The 19,410-nt window shown below is 40.1% G+C and overlaps 1 protein-coding gene across 1 annotated transcript in view; it reads left to right on the top strand.

The window, feature by feature from the left end:
- BRINP3 (BMP/retinoic acid inducible neural specific 3) overlaps positions 1-19,410 on the top strand; it is a 223,918-nt gene that overhangs the window by 61,182 nt on the left and 143,326 nt on the right. The gene's annotated exons all lie outside the window — the stretch shown is intronic.

The following is a 19,410-nucleotide window of genomic DNA, read 5'->3' as shown; positions in this document are numbered from 1 at the left end:
CGTCACCAGGCAGGAGAAGACAAGGCATCCCTTCCTCCCTTTCTGCTGGCAGCACAAGCTTAACCAGCCTAAGCCACTGCAACACCTCACTCAGTCTTAGTGAAGATTTCTAGATGTTCCTGCAATGAAAACAAATGAAATGTTTACATTTATCAAGTAGGAAAGTGAGTCTGTGAATATTTGGTCTGGCTTCCTGGGTGATACAATCATTCAATAATTTCTGAACGGAGCCCTCAGCTACTTCAGATATTTTCAGTGACACCACATGACAATGTATGTTCAGCCAACTGTGGATGTCAGTTTCAATGCCTGGGATCAGGGAATTTACACTAATATTTTGGAATATCTGTTTTCAATCCCCTACCTGAGGATATTCTCAGGAGCATTTTGTGTGATCCTACAGTATTTCAGATAACTTGGGATTTATCTTTAGGCAAATGATAACTTTGGCTTATTGCTATACTTTCAAAGACTTGGTTATTTTCCTTTTTCTAAACGGAAATTCAATCTGGCACTTCTGAAATTCTTTATTAGTACGTTTTATATTGACAACAAGACAGCAATTTTTTCAATACTTGTTAATATTCATAGGTTTGTTCCTCCTAGTATCACCTTTCTATAATGTCACTACCAAGACAGTGCAAATATAGGTAGGAGAAATAGGCATTATTTACTTGAAATAAAACTTAGAAGACTGAACTTACAAACGCTACAATTTTATTAAAATAAAGGACATTGTTGTGCATTTTTGTTCAATATTTAGATTCATTCAATCTCATCAAAATAAGAGCTCTGTTGCTATGTCAAACTAATGTATACCACACACACATAATTATAAAAACTTCCACCTTTCGTTCAATTCAGAAAAAAATTAATTTCAGTGGCAAAGTATTAATCCTAATGTTATTGACCAGCAGATGTATCTTCCTTCCTGGTTTTCATTTAGAAACTGGTTTTGATTCAGATACATTAAAAAAAAAAGAAAACACATCTTTTTCCTCTTTACAGTTCCAGTAAAATCACCATACGTTGTACATGACATTGTATTCTGCTGTAGGACGAGTTATAGCTGTGACAAAACCATATGATTGCAGAGACAGCTCTTTATAAGAATAAAGAATTTTTTTTTTAGATAAAAGGAGGTTAAAGAAAAGGTATAATATACAGCTATAGTATACTGTAGAAAATGTATTCCTGGTAATATAAAACAAAGAGTAAAAATCAGTGAACAGTGGACAATAGGGACGTAAAATACAAAAACGGGAAGGACTGTTTCACCTATTTTCATTTAATTGCATTATGTTTTTAATTTCTTCATCCTCTGTTAGACTTCAGTTATTTTTATGGTTTAATCTCTCTCCTCATAGTAACTAATAAGTGATATCACAGAACTAGAGTATTTAACAAAAAACCCCTTAGGTTTTGTATTTAAAATGTGCTGATAAGAGAAAACAATTTGTTTTGTGATGATAAAAATTCAAAGGCTTCTGGTTTTGGTGTTTATGAGTATACAGATATTTTCACTTGAAAAGAGAATTAGCAGTTAGAAAAACTATGCAAAAAAACCATTATCAGCTAAAGTCAATGTTATTAAAAATAATTTTATTTTAATTGTACTCTCCTTAATCAAGTAATTTTTATTTTCAGAGAAGAAATTATGTTCTTTGGAAAATAATCATTAATATCCAAAATTGGTAATAGTGCAAAACAAGTTTTTGACATGTTGTGATAGTCTTTGGGGCTACATTTTTGGATAGAAATATCTTTCCACAGTTTGTGTGACCTTAATAGTAAACCCATGGGGCTTAAAGGAATTCTGAAATCATAGCAGATACCTTTCTACACACCATGTAGTGTAGCCTGTCATTTGCAGAGGATGAAAGATAACTCCTTGTTTTGGTACTGAAGACCTTTGAAAATCAGCTGGATTACACCTTTGGAAATGAAGAGCCTGTGCTGGTACTTTTGGACTAATTACAGCAACATATTTCTATTCATGGGAGTTAAGGTATAGTATAGAATACAGTAAAAACGGAAATAGGTTTGGAAATGCATTGGGGCTTCAGGGAGAGAAGGGCTGGAAGTGGTGACACATCAAGTCCTCTGGTCCCAGAAGTCTGAGTCCTGCTTTGTCTCTGCTAATAAATAGCTGAATCGTGTTTGGTTCTCTGTGGTAGAAAGGTATGGAAACACATGGCAGCAGTCTGTAGCAGCAAACCCCTCCTGTCACATGCTATTATGTACTGCTATAGCACTATGCAGTAAAGTGATATTTGATGAGCTCATTAGGACTGCATTCAACTTCTAGAACTTGCACTGTAGAAGCAGCTGAATGCCTCAGAGTACGAGCATTTTGCTTAAGTGAGTTATACAGAATTTTACAGGGAATAAAGTCAAAAATGCTTTCATCAGTACAGCCTTTGGTAACAAATATTCTCTTCTTCTGAAATACTAGGCTTAGGGAGAAGTAGTTGATTAATTTTGAAGGGTTTTCTTTCCTTCTGCTGTCTGAACTCTCCAGCATGGTAATCCGAGACCGATACTGGCACTGAGATTTCTTCCCGTGTAGCTCATCACCACCGCTTCCATTTTCATGCACCAAGTGACGACACAAACTTTAGTGGGGTTCTCATTAATACAGAAGTCCTTCTTGAATGCATATGAAATTTTCCATGAGCCAAACATAGTACTTACCATCCCATCTAAAGTGACAAGACTTTACTTCTATACTTTATGGTTGGACATATTAAGCTCCAATGTTTCTTGATTAATATTTTTATATTTGGAAACAGAGGACTTCTTAATATACTTCTCTGCTTTAATTGTTGATTACAAATTTGGTTGGTCTGCCTTTAGATTTCCAACGATATGTTAAACACACTTTGGATTTTTTATTCTGAAGATTAATTCTAAAGGTTTTTTTAATTATTTTTGAGATAGATTTCAATGTTTGCTTTTACTAGAGCCTACTGTGTTTATTTGTGAAAAAAAAAAAAAAAAAAGTCCAGAGTCCTTAAAGTCACATTGGTGATTCTGGTCAAGAAACAGTAAAACTGGTGTTATTTCTAGAAAGAATATTAGGTAAGTTTCCTACCTAGTTTTTTTTCTTTTTAATTAAGAAACTGTTTTCTATATATGAATACTGTTTCATCCTACTGCACCTGTTAAGTAAAATGACATTTGGTCTCTCTATAAAAGATAGCCAAGACCAAGCTCTGCTTACTGGATGCTGCTGCTGATGATTAATTTTCCTTTGTTTTATTCCCCACTTCTCCTCCCACCCCTTTGTGTTATGTTTTTATAAAAGAAAAAGATGAGGTGAACCCTTAGGGGTGAAGAAGAGATTGAGAAAACTAGGGCAGAGCTGCTTTCAGAGGGAGCAAACAAGTGAGTTATAGTGGGAAACTAAAAGCATGAAGGAGACAGACAGACTGTGAAGGTGATGGAAATCCCTGAAGGTCCTGGGAAATTTCTGAAGGGATGGGGCTCAGTGCTTCAATGTGTACCTGTTGAATTGGTAAAATTGAAGCCGGGGGCAGACAGGCAGAAAGCAATGCATAAATTCATTTTTAATTTCTGTCTTACCTTTTCCAGTTGCTTTGTTTTGTGTATTTTAAAAGTTAGAGAGGTTAATTTTATTTATTCGTTTATTAAATCTTTATCTGGTTATTAGGAGCAGGACTTTCGGTCTTTTAGGGTAGTTCATATGAAGGAGAGGTCAACGCAGATCACCCTCAAAGCTCTGTTCAGCTTGGGGTCTCATCACACTCAGCTAATGCCCGCTCTTGAGGGCTGGCTTGCCTCAGAAGGCAGGTTTGGGCTCAAGCAACTGCTTAACCTCCTGCTGAAAGATATCATTATGTTTCAGGATGAATTGGAACATTGCAGGGATTCTGCTTTGTTGGCAAGTGTAGCTACCATCTCTTTTTGAATTTGAACAGTATCACAGTGTGTACTTGCGTAGGCTGAGCTGACATGGTACTCTTAATGTTAAAATAATAAGCAGTGCAAAGTCATCCTGTAGGAAATGCAATCAGAAGATAGACAAGCACAATTTAACTACTTCCACAGTTTTAAAGTAGCACCCAAGCTACTTGTGTCAGAATGCAATAAAAAGGAGGATTTTCAACAAGCTGACATGTCGTCTCATGTTATCGAAATTCATTATCTTTTTCTGCATATACTTCTCCTGGGCTCCAGAAAACAAACTAGTTTTTCACAAGAAGCATTGATGGCAGCAAGCTTTTCTTTCAATATCAGGCTCTATACTAACTCCTTATCACTTTTTCAGCTCATTTCTGTTTTCGTAAAAAATTTTTAAACACTAGCCCTCCAGTAGCTAATTTTCATCTGTTTGAGGGAGCTATTGCAGATAACTGGAGCTTAGAAGGCAGGTTCATGGAGACTTTCCCCTTTTCTGTGTCTGTAATTGCACAGTGGTACTTTCCAGTGCTTGTTATGAAAAGCTTTAATTATGTCTATCAATACAGGATCTGTGGACATTTATTGCTGTTAAATAACTTTCAGAGGACATTCCTGTCCTTTTGCTCTCTGCCTGCATGAACTGTAAATATCCTTGGCAGAGTTGAAGCTCTCTAGATCCCTTGTTTCCCCTAAGCATTTATTTTTTTATAGCAGTTGATCTGTTTTTACAACATACTTTTCATTTTTATATCTTCAGCTCATAGGTATCTAGTTTCACAAACACTTCCAAGGGTTTTGCTGACCACTCTTCATTGCAAATAATTATTCTTTTTCATGGACTCATTTTGAAAGAATTTCGTACTTTCTATATATTTTTCACTGGATATAATTTCAATTCTTAAGGTAATGTCTGTGGCTCTCCTTGAGAGCCAGATTTGATATTCTGAAACACAGTGAGTAGGACCTTGCTTCAGGCATAGCCCATTGAATTCTTTTGATTCATCCTGTGACTGGAAATTTGTCTGGAAAAAATGCTTTTCTTCATAGCCTTGCAATAATTCAGGAGAACAAAGCAGATAGATAAAACTCTTATTTCCATCCTTGACGGTTTTCATCACTCAGCTGGATAAAGCTCTGAGTAGCCTGGTCTGACCTCAGAGCTGCCCCTGCTTTGGGCAGGAGTTTGGACTAGAGATGTTCTGAGGTTCCTTCCAGCCTGTGATCCTATGATCCTACCGACACAATCAGTATCTGTTCATAAAAAAAAAAATATGTTGTGGTTTTTTTTAAATACACTATCTTATCAGAAAAAAAATGAAGTCATAAATGCTTAGCAAGAGTCTAACACTTTGTTAGTTTTCAGCAGTGAAGTGTCTGAACATTTTCACATTTATTTGCTATTACTCATTTTTTATCTTTTTTGCAGAAATATACTTATTTTTTCCAGTTTTTCTAGACTGCACATCAGGGGCTTAATTTTTCTCAGGTCTTTTCTTCAGTCTTTCATTCATGGATTATCCATAGTGCTAGTCTCACCTGTATAGAAGGAGGGAAACCTCTCTGATTCACCTATCTGTAATGAATCTTGCATTAAGCTTTCATGACATATTTGTTAGCAAGTGTGTAGTTTGTTGCTGACCTCCCTTTAGGTCTTCATAGTCAAAATTGTGCCCAAGTCTTGCAAAATCCTACCATTGGAAAACTTTACATTATACAGAGAAATGAAAACTGACTTGATTGCAAAAATAAAAGATTGATTGCAAATATCACCATAAAGGCAGTGTTGCTACTGAACTTGTATTTGTTTAGAGGTTTTGTCATCAGAAGATGTCTTGAGGTGTCCCAGCCTCTTGGACAGGGTAGTCTCAGGTAGTCTCTGAAGCTTGGGTAAGCTAGTTAGGATTTCTTCTTTCATAGCCTGTCCACCTAGAGTTGATCATTTGGAGGTAGGATTCAGAACTAAAATATAAAACAACTTTTGCTTTACAAGATTCAAAAGCTTTGTACTGTGGTTATAATTTTTTTTTTTACATTAATAGAATTGTTTTTTAAAATTTACTTCTTGTATTTTATGCTTGGACATAACCTTTTCCATCTGCAGTTCTGAGTGTCTGGTTTCTCAGGCTCTCTCGATTCCCATCTCATGAGTGGGTGTTAAGGGTTTGAGCACCTGGCAGCCATGTGGTACCCTGCTGTTAGAATTGTTTTCGTATCCTGGTTTGAAATGTGTATCTTTCAGTATTATTAAGCATACATGCCATTTATCTGCATGACATTTTAAAGAAATCTGCCTTTTGAGAAGCACATTCTCATCTCATTTGTAATTGTGACAATGCCATTTCAGGATTTTCATCAGAAGGAGACATATCTCTGGGAAAAATTGCTTTTTCTCAACTGCTTCTACCATCTCCGATGCTTAAAGCATGACCAGTGTGTAATTTAGAGTCACAAAGCAAGTTCTACCAGATGATGATTTGCTTCCCAGCACTTAGTTTAGTTAGACTGCTTTGGTTTTTTGTTTGAACATGTCTATTTTTCAAACTGGAATATGGAGGAAAACTACAACTTATTCACACCTAGGTAGAACAAGTGGAACTCAGATTTAAGGTATGAAAGGCCTGAACTTGGGAAAAGTCACATATTAAGTTCCACAGTTTGGGATGTGACTCAAACTCAATTACACTTATGTTCTCAAGCCTCTGCTGTTTGCCTTCTGTTATGGAAGAAAGAGTTCATCAAATAGATAAGTCTTACAATACCATTAACCTTACATGGAAGAACATGCATTCTGATTATATTTTCATAGATAAGATAATATTTAAAACACTTGTAGCTAAATGCAATAGTATAAAAAATACCAAAGATCACTCACTAATAGATGAACCTCCAATGATCATATCCTAAATATCTTAAAAAACCACTACAGTCTAGAGTGTAGTTATCCACACTTCAAACATATCTTGCTGCTTCACTTCCAAAGGGACAAATGTACCATCCAACACTTTGTTCAAAATCAGGCATCTAGAAAGAGCTAGAAAGACTCCAAGTCCAAAGTGATCTCTTTGAATTGTTTAAAAACTCCTGTGCGCAGTTTTAAAGTGTTTCATTAAGGTATTCATTCTAGTATACGTCTCCTATTTGAATGGTTTCAGAGTTTATTAATTACAATATTTTTATTCAAAAAAATGAAAAATTTTAAAACCCTAATGGGATTAGGTAACCAATGTTAAAATAATGAGCTTACAAAAAATCCAAACTTTATAATGTAATATATAAGATAAGTCAAGCTATGAGATAGATTAAATAAAAGACTATAAGAGACAAATAAAAGACAGATAAATCCAAGACAATGGCGCAGCAGGATCTGGATCACTGCCTTCAGTGTAGCTGTCCGAAGAAGTTCATCCCACCATGAAAGACGGAGAAATAGTCAGTCCACTTTCATGAAACAGCTAATGAGGTTGTTAGTGACAATTTTATTTGTCTTGTTTCCCACATGTCCATTCTATCAATTAATAGTCCTTTAGACTTGAATGTCCATACAATTGTTATTACTCTCTGTTTGCTTTTGATGATGAGCTGAGAATCAGTCTTGTCTAACACCTGCTTTGGTGATATTGGTCACAAAAGTGACTCTATGCTTTGAGTAATCAAGGCTAGCTAGAGACTTGCCAGCTAGACTTGCAAGAACAACCTTTTCAAAACATGAAATATAACAGTATGTGTAAAATATGTAAATTGCTGTTAGACAGTAAAGCTGACTAAGTTTTCACATAACAAAAAGATGCCAAATAGAACTAATGTGTTTAAGTTAATGAAGGCTGAAGCAGCAACCATTAGGAGACTGGGCTCGTAGTTTTTAGCTGATCTTTGCTTCTTACTATGCTTCTAGCTGTCATGACAGATGCTTTAACCATCATCCCTCATTCTGATGCAGCAGGTAAATACTGCTTTATTACCTCTGAAATTAAAAAATTGTAACTTTGTATCCATATTTTACCAAAGCAGCGGATTGCACATTCAAGATTTTTTTTACCTTCAATTTTATATACTTTCTAGTACCTGTGGATTTAATACAATGAGTTTGAGAATCTGTTATTATAAACACAACGAATTATCCACAGGACAATGGAAGGAAAATGATGAATTACCAGAACATAAATCTATAACATTCACTCATGGTTAGTAATAACAGAAGAATGGCAAGGCTGATTTATTACTTGCTGGTGTATCTATTCCTGTTCATGATTTTTTAAATTATAGTACATAGAAAAATTTAGTTCAAGTTATTAAAATGAGAAAACTATTTTCCGTTTTGTATTCTGTAACTACAAAAGTTTTTAATTTTCTCATAAATTTAGGAATAAGCATAGCATTCATCAAAGTGTAAAGAACAATGTTAGACATATAGCTTATTTTAAATCTCATATTTCATCAACAGAAAGGATGCTATGTGTCAGAGAGTGCAAGGAGTCTGAGCTTTACAAAGCTTACCATGGAAAGAAATAATCTTTCATAAATATCTCAAATCCTCATACAGACAAAACAGACTAAATCCATTTAGATGTTAAAATAATACATATAATATTGGCATAATGGTTTTACTTCCTGTTTGAGCCATGCCTCTTCAGTACATTGGAGAAGTCTCCTTGTGATAAATTTCAAAACCTCTGTCTCCACGGTGCTCTAAACTCTCTCAAAAAGCAGGAAAACCAGCAGTGTTTACTGCTGGTCACAGTCCCATAAGTAACCATACCTGAGAGGGAGCAAGATATCAGAAAAAAAAAAATCGACTTTTATTCTTACTGTCCTGCTGTTGACAGCTTTTTCTGGTTATGGAAACATATTGTTTGCTAGCCAGAAGCTAGAAACCGGTGATCTGCAGGGTAGAGGGGCAAACATCATTAGAAAATGGGTAAGACGAGGTATTCCCTCCTGAGAGGTTAGAAATGACTGGGGGACTGTCGCCTCTTTTCCCGGTGGAGCTGGGCCCTGGCTCACCCTTCTGTTATTGGCTTTCATGAGGTATATATACAAGTGCAGTAGCTATGGTGTATATAGTACACTTTCAAATGGAAGTGGAAAAGCCACAGGATGAGGAGACACAGCTATATGAAGTTGCCAGGTCTTACACTGGTAACGGAATACATTGCCTGTGCTTACAGGGAGGACAGAGCCAGGCAGAGGCATGCCAAAATACCACAAGGAAATGATCAAAAGTCGCATCAAGAGAAATTTCAGTTGGGCAGAGAAGAAAAAAATCACAATGAGAGTGGATAAACAACAGAATATAGAATCATAAAATCATAGAATCATTAAGGTTGGAAAAGACCTCTAAGATCACCGAGTCCAACCGTCAACCCAGCACCACCATGCCCACTACACCATGTCCCTAAGCACCTCATCTACACGTCTTTTAAATACTTCCAGGGATGGGGACTCCACCACTTCTCTGGGCAGCCTGTTCCAAGGCCTGATCACTCTTTCAGTAAAGAAATTTCTCCTAATATCCAATCTAAACCTCCCCTGGTGCAACTTGAGGCCATTTCCTCTCATCCTATCGCTTGTTACTTGGCAGAAGAGACCAACACCCACCTCGCTACAACCTCCTTTCAGGTAGTTGTAGAGTGCGATGAGGTCTCCCCTCAGCCTCCTCTTCTCCAAACAACCCCAGTTCCCTCAACCGCTCCTCATCAGACTTGTGCTCCAGGCCCTTCACCAGCTTCGTTGCCCTCCTCTGGACCCGCTCCAGCACCTCCATGTCCTTCTTGTAGTGAGGGGCCCAAAACTGAACACAGGATTCGAGGTGCGGCCTCACCAGTGCCCAGTACAGGGGCACGATCACCTCCCTGCTCCTGCTGGCCACACTATTCCTAATACAGGCCAGGATGCCATTGGCCTTCTTGGCCACCTGAGCACACTGCCGGCTCATGTTCAGCCGGCTGTCAGTCAGCACCCCCAGGTCCTTTTCCTCTGGGCAGCTTTCCAGCCGCTCTTCCCCAAGCCTGTAGCGTTGCATGGGGTTGTTGTGGCCGAAGTGCAGGACCCGGCACTTGGCCTTGTTGAACCTCATACATTGGCCTCGGCCCATCGATCCAGCCTGTCCAGGTCCCTCTGCAGAGCCTTCCTACCCTCCAGCAGATCAACACTCCCGCCCAGCTTGGTGTCATCTGCAAACTGACTGAGGGAGCACTCGATCCCCTCGTCCAGATCGTTGATGAAGATATTGAACAAGACCGGCCCCAGTACTGAGCCCTGGGGAACACCGCTCGTGACCGGCCGCCAACTGGATTTAACTCCGTTCACCACAACTCTCTGGGCTCGGCCGTCCAGCCAGTTTTTTACCCAGCGAAGAGTGCACCTGTCTAGGCCGTGAGCCGCCAGCTTCTCCAGGAGAATGCTGTGGGAGACAGTGTCAAAGGCTTTACTGAAGTCCAGGTAGACAACATCCACAGCCTTTCCCTCATCCACTAGGCGGGTCACCTGGTCATAGAAGGAGATCAGGTTGGTCAAGCAGGACCTGCCTTCCATGAACCCGTGCTGGCTGGGCCTGATCCCCTGGTTGTCCCTCACATGGCTCGTGAGCACCCTCAAAACCAACCGCTCCATGATCTTCCTTGGCACCGAGGTCAGGCTGACCGGCCTGTAGTTCCCCGGATCCTCCTTCCGGCCCTTCTTGTAGATGGACGTCACATTGGCGAGCCTCCAGTCGACCGGGACTTCCCCAGTTAACCAGGACTGCTGGTAAATGATGGAGAGTGGCTGCGCAAGCTCCTCTGCCAGCTCCCTCAGTACCCTCGGGTGGATCCCATCTGGCCCCATAGACTTGTGAACATCCAGGTGGCGTAGCAGGTCATTAACTGCTTCCTCTTGGATTATGGGGGGTTTATCCTGCTCGCTGTCCTTGTCTTCCAGTTCAGGGGGCTGAGTACCCCGAGGATAACTGCTCTGACTATTAAAGACTGAGGCAAAGAAGGCGTTGAGTACCTCAGCCTTATCCTCGTCCTTGGTGGCAACGTTCCCCCCCGCATCCAATAGAGGATGGAGATTCTCCTTGGCTCTCCTTTTGTCATTAATATACTTGTAAAAGCATTTTTTGTTGTCTCTCACGACAGTGGCCAGGTTGAGTTCTAGCTGGGCTTTTGCCTTTCTAATTTCCTCTCTGCACAACCTAACGAGATCCCTGTATTCTTCTTGAGTTGCCTGCCCCTTCTTCCACAAGTGATAAACTCTCCTTTTTTTCCTGAGTCCCAGCCAGAGCTCCCCGTTCAGCCAGGCCGGTCGCCTTCCCCGCCCGTTCTTCTCGCGGCACATGGGGACAGCCCGCTCCTGCGCCTTTAAGACTTCCTTCTTGAAGAACGTCCAGCCTTCCTGGACCCCTTTGCCCTTCAGGACTGTCTCCCTCTCGACCAGTGTCCTGAGCAGGCCAAAGTCCGCCCTCCGGAAGTCCATGGTAGCGGTTTTGCTGGCCCCCCTCTTTACTTCACCAAGTATCAAGAATTCTACCATTTCATGGTCGCTAAGTCCAAGACGGCCTCCGACCACCACATCTCCTGCCGGTCCTTCTCTGTTTGTGAACAGCAGGTCAAGTGAGGCACCTCCCCTGGTGGGCTCACTTACCATCTGCGTCAGGAAGTTATCCTCAACACACTCCAGGAACCTCCTCAACTGTTTCCTCTCTGCCGTGTGGTATTTCCAGCAGACGTCCAGAAAGTTGAAGTCCCCCACGAGAACAAGGGCTAGCGACTGGGAGATTTCTGCCAGCCTCTGGTAGAATATTTCGTGTGCCTCCTCGTCCTGGCTAGGTGGTTTATAACAGACTCCCAGCAGGATATCTGCCTTGTTGGTCTTCCCCCTCATCCTTACCCATAAGCACTTGACCTCGTCATCACTACCATTGAGCTCTAGACAGTCGAAGCACCCCCTAACGTACAGGGCTACCCCACCGCCTCTCCTTCCTCGCCTGTCCCTTCTGAAGAGCTTATGGCCATCCATTGCAGCACTCCAATCGTGAGACTCATCCCACCATGTTTCCATGATGGCGACTAAGTCATAGCTACCCCGCTGCACAATGGCTTCCAGCTCCTCCTGTTTGCCGCCCATGCTGCGTGCATTGGTATAGATACACTTGAGCTGGGCTGCCGATTTCTCCCCCGACATTGGCATGCGGTCCCTAGGCTCTTCTCTAGTGAGCCTGGTTTTATCCCCTTCCCACTTCGAACCTAGTTTAAAGCCCTCTCGATGAGCCCGGCCAACTCATATGCGAGAATCCTTTTCCCCCTGTGAGACAGCTGAACTCCGTCCGTCGCCAGCAGGCCCGGTGCCGTGTAAACCTTCCCGTGGTCAAAGAAGCCAAAATTCTGCCGATGGCACCAGCCCCTGAGCCATGTGTTGATCCGATGAGTTTTCCTGTTCCTTTCAGTGTTCCGCCCTGCCACTAAAGGGATCGAGGAGAACACTACCTGTGCTCCCGATCCTCCCACCAGTCGCCCCAGTGCCCTGAGGTCCCTTTTGATCCCTTCGGGACTTCTCTCTGCAACCTCCTCACTGCCAGCCTGTATAACCAGTAGCGGGTAGTGATCGGAGGCCTGCACGAGACTGGGGAGCTTCCTAGCAATGTCCTTCACCCGGGCCCCAGGGAGGCAGCAGACTTCCCTGTGGGATGGGTCCGGCTGACAAATTGGGCCCTCCGTCCCCCTCAGAAGGGAATCACCAATGACAATTACCCTCCTTTTTTTCTTAGCGGAGGCAGTCGTAATTTGTGGGGCTGGCTGCCTCGCCTCGGGCAACCCCCTGGATGGGCCTTCATCTGCGTCGTCATTCGTCTGGCCCTCAAGTTCCAGAGCCCCATATCTGTTGTGTAGGGGCAACTGGGAAGGTTGAGGTGAGGGAGGCCGGGCAGGGGTTCGCCTGGCGCCCCGAGCAGGGACCTGTGTCCATTCCCCTCCGTCGCCTGGGTCTCCTCCTTCTGTCTGGTGGCAAGAGGGCAGGGGTTCCTCCGCTTCTTGTGGAGCCTCCGTGTGCTGCCCTTGACTCAGGGACGATAGGGTGCGGCTCCACCAATCTATCTCCCTCTCACACTCCCTGAAAAAAATCACAATGAGAGTGGATAAACAACAGAATATGTTGTCCACAAAGTGAAAATATGAATATCTCCCTTCTGGCGTATATTCAAAATTTGACTGGACAAGCATTCAAAACTCAACTGAAAAAGTCCTGAGCAGCCTGAGCTAATAGGACCTGCTTTCAGCAGGGCGTTGGACTAAACGACCCCAGATCCTCTCAATCTAAATTACTCTGTGAGTCTATGAAATAATACAGGCACTTGAGACTCTTCTTTCAAAAATACACACATGGTATTATAAAGATTCTTTCTTTGATGCTCAAACATCTGGAGAAGTAGACACACGCAACAAAATATTTCTAAACCTACTACAGTGAGTTTTCTATCAGACTATCCAAAAAGATTTTAGAAAAAAAGGGGGTTTAGAAATGGGTTTCTCCTTCCTTAATGGGTTTTTATTCACTGACACTTTATTTTATTGATTTCTGGCCTTCCAGTAATTTGAATGATTTTTGCAGTGGACGAATATGAAATCTCACTCCAAACAGCAATTTTATTTTACTCAGGGAAGAGAAATCTAATTGGCAGTTAGGACAGCTTTCAAAGCCTAAAGTAAAAGACAGGCCAGTTAAGGTTTAGGCTCTCAGACAGTGCCCAGGTGTGATTTATTATCCAGAGTTAAACTTCAGCCCAGACTTACGGAATATTTTGCCACTTCAAGAATTTTCAGCTCTCTTAGGTGTTGGAGCTTCTGTTCTTACAGAGGGGATCTTTCTGCTAAGCCAAGGACATAAATCAGACTTTAAATTCAGAGCATTCTCAGGGCTGCCTGTCCTCCTGAAAAGATTTATTAGCTTTTAGTACTACCAGATAGTTAGCCAAACTGCATTGGCAGAGTTACGTGAGGAAATGCAACTCTGACGGACAGCCTGCATAGAAGAAAAATAATGAAAAGTTTGATAAATCCTGGTAAGATGAATGAGCTTAACAGATGAAGCAAGTTCTTAACAAGTGATCAGAAGGGTGTGTTAGCTCATGCCTAAAGGAATGCACTTTAACAATTTGATAGATTTCCTGGAAATGAGTGTTCCCATGGTGTCTGTCCCTTTACAGCTGGTGGGAGGTCAGAGTGGTTTCCTGAAAGATGCCATTTCAGCATAGCAGAGGATGAGAATTTGAATCCAGTAGGCAGTTTCCCTTGAATCATTTTTTAATTTTTTTTTTCTTCTTATTTGATGTTAGATGTTCCTATATTTTAACCTTTTAAAAAGCCTTTTGCCCTACACCAAAAAATGCTGGTGATAAGGCTATTAAGGCATCTTCTACACTCAGAGAAAAAATATTCTTCAGAGAGCGGTAAGGAGAAATAGTTCATATAGGCAGGCAAGAAGAAAAGGGGAAGAAAATCATGTGGGTTGACAACAGTAGCATAAATGCAGAAACAGGGAAGGGAGCTTGATTGTTCCATAGCATTTCTTATCTGATAAAGTTAAGTTTTTGACCAGAGTACAGAGGGCACAACTCTGAGAGCTGTATAAAAACTTCACGTATTTTGAGAAGGAACATTCACCCAGATATATCAAAATATGTTTATTTGTTTGTTATTTATTTATTTATACATATAAACATATATATATTTATGTAATTATTGCAGTGTGCTAGTATGCACAACAGGTAGATACTAAAGGCTGCTCATGGTTTTAGGAAAACACCTGCATCTTCCATAACATATGGAAGTATGGAACATATTCCATACTTATATGAGAGCTTAGTATAAGCCTGTATTCAAGACCATTCCAAAAGCTTTATAAGCATTTAAGAGTTAACACCAGAGATGGAAACCTGTGGAACTTAAAAAGCATGCTGCGTACTGTGATGACCAGTAAGCAGTAAACATAGAAAGATTGCTTTGCTGCAAAGGATTCCTAAATTGTAAGTTCCAGACATTTTTAAAAGATCCTTTCCTGAATTAGAGTCTTCAGCTGAGCTTGAACCTGGCATTTCCTCAGGTTTTGGTTCTGTATTGTGTGCACTTCATTGGACATGATCCTTTATTTCATAAATTATCAGTGTCCAGCAGTGAGAATGACAATCACTTGTGCTAAAAAAAAGATCTTTTAGAACGTGCCAAACTGGTTAGCCAGCATGTTACTCTAGTTTTCAGTGCAAGAAAACAGATCACAGATTTTTACGAGTCATGCCTGTTGTCATTTCTAAATTGTGAAATTCTTCATTTCTTAAGACAAAGCCCCTGCATCTTAGTGAGAAGCAATCTTCTTGTCCTGAAGCAAGACATTAATAATAAAACAGGATTCAGATCCACGGTTGTGCAGCTGTGTTGCATTACTTGAGTCGTATTTTTTACTGTTGCAGTTTTTTGCAGGACACAGTTACCAGCATTTGCATCACTGTAGAACCTAATATCCCCTCTCTGTGCATGCCCAATGCTTCCTACAGCAGAACACAGTCTGAGAGTGCTTAGGACTTGGATGAGTAACAGCAAAAAGGGAGTTGGAAAAAGACATATTTATCACCCTTGTTTCTTAGATGGCTGCAATGCAGCACAGAGGTATTTATCAATGGTCATATAAAAGCTCCCTGGGGGACTAAAAAACTGAACTCCCATAGGCCATATGCTGGATTTAGTGCTTTACCAACACGATTCCTTTTCCTCAATTCAATAAAGAAAATGATAACCTTTAAACCAGTGACATGAATATACACTGGGCAGGGAACCATATGGACATCTCCAAACGTGATGTGTATTTCTGTTAGAAATGGTGCACTGTGGCTTGCATGTAATCATTTGTTTTAAATATGTTCATTTGAAGAGAATGTAAAGAGCATTTTTATATTTACGAAATGCTCTATAGTTTTGCAAACCGTAAAAACAGTTTCATTTGAAGGACAAGTTTGCATCATTGCTTGCTAGGAATAATTCTTACTTGAATATTTGGGCACTCTTTTGTGTCATCAGATGTTTGGGGAAAATTATTAATTTGGAGCAATAGGATAACAGCAAATGGATGTAAATTTTTGTATGTAGGAATGCTGACCAAGCTTTAGCTCAGTAAGAATAGCTAAATAAAATTCAGATACTGCAATTTGCGCACAACTGGTTCACTACCAACACAGAGATTAAGAAAATATTTTGTGCCACAATAGGAATTAAAACAATCTGAGCTAAAATAACAAAAAAAATCAGCAGTTCAAACCTTCAGATAACTTACAGAAAAGCAGCATGACTTCACACAAATCTGCAATTAAAGTAAAGATAAAAGAGAGATATCATTCTTTTTGGTGTCATTTCTGTTTCACCAGATTTGTCAGCTTCCAAGGATAATGAGGGATAGACGTGCTCTCCTAATAGTCCTGCATGATACACCTGAAAAGGCAAGCAGAAAATGAGTCACAAAGCTTTGTCAGATAGCTGGAGCTCAAACCATGAATCCACAAGGTCATAAAGTAATCTGGGAAAACTGTTTATAAACAATCCTTCAGGACACAACTTATCTTTAAAACAAAATAATTGATGCAACAGAATTTTCAAAACACTAATGATACCCTCAAAATCGACATGGAAAGGCTGTAATTTTCACAGAAGACTTCCTGAAATGAATAGATACAATTATTTTCATTTAAGCAGCTCTTTTGTTTTAATATTGGACCATAAAAAAATTGCAAAATAAAACAGTTTTAAAAAAGCCAGGGCTTGGTTTAGCTTTTTCTTAGAGATTGTGATCGGGGACAAAGTTATTCAAGAATAAATCATGAGCTTGCAGAGGGTATGACAACTTGGAAGTTACCTGTGCTATAGCATAAATATATATTAATCCACTATAAATAAAAATATTTAGATTCAAAATTCTAGGCAGATTTTCTTGTGCTCACATGTTTTATGATAAATCCTTACAAAATGATACACACACATAATCCTTTTTTTCTGTGTACCATCCCAGAAATTCAAGTTCTATTTTCTCTTTAGAGCTACATTCTGATACCCTAATTCATAACAAATAATTATATATTTCATGAGTATCTCTCCCACCTACAAATACCTATGGTATCTAAATCAAGACTCTACTGAGACACATAGTATAGGTGTTACATATTTGAAACACCAGGAAGTGTCTCTCATCTTTCTACATGACAAGAAGGAGTAAGTAACAAATCAGAATAACACCCAAATCCTCAACATAGAAGCCCTGATGTAAACAGTAAATACATTTCTATGGCTCCATGTGTACATACTTGAAAAAAAGAGAATGGAGAGAAAAACATTTTCCTTTGTATAAAACTATTCAAGGAAAGCTGAATAACAGGTTTAGTGAAATTAAGACTACCCCTTACACCTCTGAAATCTGCCCTCCTACTCCTTGCTTAAGCCTGTCCTCCATCTCTCGTGTAGGAGAATTGATCTAAGTACCCCTGTGAGGAGGCTCTGAAGTTCCTTGTAATCTGAAGTACAGCATGCTTTCATATTAAGAGGAAATATTATTGCAGGAGTGTTGTGCTTTAACCCCAGCCGGCCCCTGAGCCCCACCCAGACGCTCACTCACTCCCCCCACAGTGGGACGGGGAGAGAATCGGAAGGGTAAAAGTGAGAAAACTCGTGGGTTGAGATAAAGACAGTTTAATAGGGAAAGCAAAAGCCGCGCACGCAAGCAAAGCAAAACAAGGAACTCATTCATCACTTCCCATCAGCAGGCAGGTGTTCAGCCATCTCCAGGAAAGCAGGGCTCCATCGCGCGTAATGGTGACTTGGGAAGACAAACGCCATAAGTCTGAATGTCCCCCCTTCCTTCTTCTTCCCCCCAGCTCAATTACTGGTGAGGCTGGTCCACAGAGTTGGAGTTAGTTCCAAAGACAACAATATGATTACATACTTTTGTGTTAAGACAGCCTGGTTCTTGTACTTCACATTTGGCACCTATTAAATTTAAATTACTATTTTTGATTGTAAGAACTATGGAATGTTTTGGCTAAACCCTTTTTGTGTCTCCACCTGATGCTCCTGTATCAACAGCTGAACATCCATGATACGAAGTCCATGCTTGATGAAGTTACTGTTTTGGAAATAGATGTCCCTTGAAATCCAAAAAGTTTCATCTTGCCATACTTCTAAAGAATATCCAACATAATTTTTCAAACTTACCAACTCTTTCATTTTATAGTCTGTTTGTTTTTTTCTTACTTCTTTACAATTTTCATGACTTTAGAGAGTGATATTTAACAAATAATTTTGTGTTTGGCTTTTGTTATTCAGTATCTCAACTACAATTACACTATTAAGAGGGAGAAATATTAGTTCCAGTCTGTCTATAGGTGTGGCTATTTTATATTGCTGGTCAGACTCTGAAGGTGGGACTTTAACAACAAATTCTTTCAAAAAGAAAAAAAAAATCCTGTAAAAGCAACAGTGTTTTCAAGAGTAACATATCTTTCTCCATTAAACCATGTCAAGTCTTATCTCAAGTATATTTCTGAGTTTGCCACTTTCCATTCTTGTTCTAGTGTCACTGAATTAACCTTCTATACACAGTATGATCTCAAAATCAAACAGTTGTTAAGACCTTGAAGGTAAAACTCTAAAGATGGCATATGTCTTCAGAGAATTACTTGTCTGAATGAAATTGTCTTCCTTTTTTGCTTTTAAAGAAAAGGAAAAGTACATTGTAAAAACGCCAAGCTTCAACATAGTTGGGAACCTTATAATTGTTACATTGCAGAAACCAAGTGCTCAGCTATCATTTCACACTCGTGCCTGCCAAGGCCACAGATCCTCCATTCCAGTTCAAACGGTCACCTTGCACCCAAGGGGACAGGACACTCACTCTCAGCACTTGATATGCCTGACTCCTGGCTGGAGATCCAGCCCCTAGCTGTAGCTGTGCCACCTTGGGCTTTGACTTCAACACGGTGTTGGATGTTCCTGTACAGAGCTCCCCCTGGGTAGACCATTGTTTTCACTATTTATTGCTTTCTGAATTAGATTGCTAACATAAGCCACCAATGGCCTTGCTAATTACATAGTCCTGGGACAACTTCTTTGTTTTCCTCCTTATCTCAAAGCCAGATAGTGACCTGTCACTATTAAAACACAAAGGTTTTGTGCAGAAAGAAAGAAGGCTGCAACAACAAATTCAGAAGGACTTAGGGTAACATTAGTTAAGCTTTGTTCAACTGAAACATTCTTTATAGCACTTACCATGTACTCTGCCATCATAATATGCTGTAAACACAGAAGTTGCTGCATATGACGGCATAATTTTTGTGGCATGGCATATGTTATTAATCTTGTGCTACTAATGCTATCAATAGTGTTAACCTTAATGTCTTGTGCAGTAACGTAGTGTCATGATGCACATTCATATGGAATCAAGAGGCTATTTCACTATACAATTACGTGTACCAGTATGTGA

The sequence above is a fragment of the Calonectris borealis genome, chromosome 8, assembly GCF_964195595.1.
Source record: "Calonectris borealis chromosome 8, bCalBor7.hap1.2, whole genome shotgun sequence".
Classification (NCBI taxonomy): Eukaryota; Metazoa; Chordata; class Aves; order Procellariiformes; family Procellariidae; genus Calonectris; species Calonectris borealis.
Note: the sequence above shows the minus strand (reverse complement) of the source record. Positions and strands in the feature narration are given on the sequence as shown.